Source organism: Fragaria vesca, linkage group LG6, assembly GCF_000184155.1.
Source record: "Fragaria vesca subsp. vesca linkage group LG6, FraVesHawaii_1.0, whole genome shotgun sequence".
In the NCBI taxonomy this organism is placed as follows: Eukaryota; Viridiplantae; Streptophyta; class Magnoliopsida; order Rosales; family Rosaceae; genus Fragaria; species Fragaria vesca.
The window spans coordinates 21,525,181-21,526,499 of NC_020496.1; positions in this window are offsets into that span (position 1 = coordinate 21,525,181).

Consider the following 1,319-nt stretch of genomic DNA (forward strand, 5'->3'; position numbering starts at 1 on the left):
GCGCCATCTCCAGAAGGCTCGCACTTCTGGCTGTCATCTGGCCCTGAAACGTCGTTTGGGGCTTGCTAGAGGTTCCCTCAGACGATTCGGACATTTGGCCCTTCGAACTCTTCTTCGATCTAAAATAGCCGCTCATCCTATTTAAAATATTAATTTGAATCAAGACTGAGGCAACATTGAAAAAGTAAAAATTCAATCTTATCCTTCTCAAATCTAAGTCTTTAGATTATTTTGTCTTTATTCTATAAAAAATATTTTTGAAACCATATTTTTTCATTATGTTCATGCTTAAATTTAAACACTTAATATAATGTGAAATATATATATGTTTAAAATTATACTTATTCAAAAATAAGAATTCAATAAAATATATATATATATATTCATCCGGATTTGATATAAGTTTTTCTATTTTGTATTTTGTATCTTATGTTTAAAAATTCGTACCCTGCCCACGATAAAACCATTACCTAATCATGGAATGCAAGCATCAATTTCATTATCAATAAAGCATATGTTTAAAAAATAACGATAATTTATCTCCTAAACATAAATTAGGGAAATTAGACAGTACATAAAACATAAAACATAGCCTAAAAATCAATTCGAAATCAAAAGTAAAAAAGAAGAAAAACGCTAACCTTGGAGACCAGGAGAGCGAGGGAGGAGGGAGAAAGTGGAGACCGGGAGAGGGAGGGAGGGAGGAGGCTAGGGTTTCGCAGTTAAACCCGAAAACTTTAGCCGACGAAATAATTATTTCGTCGGCTAAAGCTACGAATTTCGTCGGCTATACATCAATTCGTCGGCTAAACCTTTGAAATTCGTCGGCTATTTTTATACATTTGGCACATTGTGATTGTGATGATCAAACTTGAGAAAAATAAATCCGACCGTCAGATCTGACCATCATGATAAAATACATGTATGGGAAAAAATTCAACTTGATCCGACAAGAATAAGGGCTCGATCCGGACGGTCAATCTCGTAAGTCAAACCCCTAAACGCACGGAAAAGGTCGTTCGACCGTCTAAATTACGTATTTTGGCCGGACCTCCAACTGAAAATAGTTTTAAATCGATGACACGCAACAAGTCGTATAAAAATTTTACGCAAAATAAACACCGAATATAGGGCTACTCATAGGGGAAAGAATGAAAAATTGCATTGACCGCAACTATCGGCACCGAATATTTACCGGAATAGTGTGATTTTTCAACCGTGGATGTATTTCAACATTCTCGTCATATCTTATTTCATGACTTTTTGGCGTTTGAAGGTTTTACGTATAGTTTGTTTTTGTAGACTGAACATTTACATAA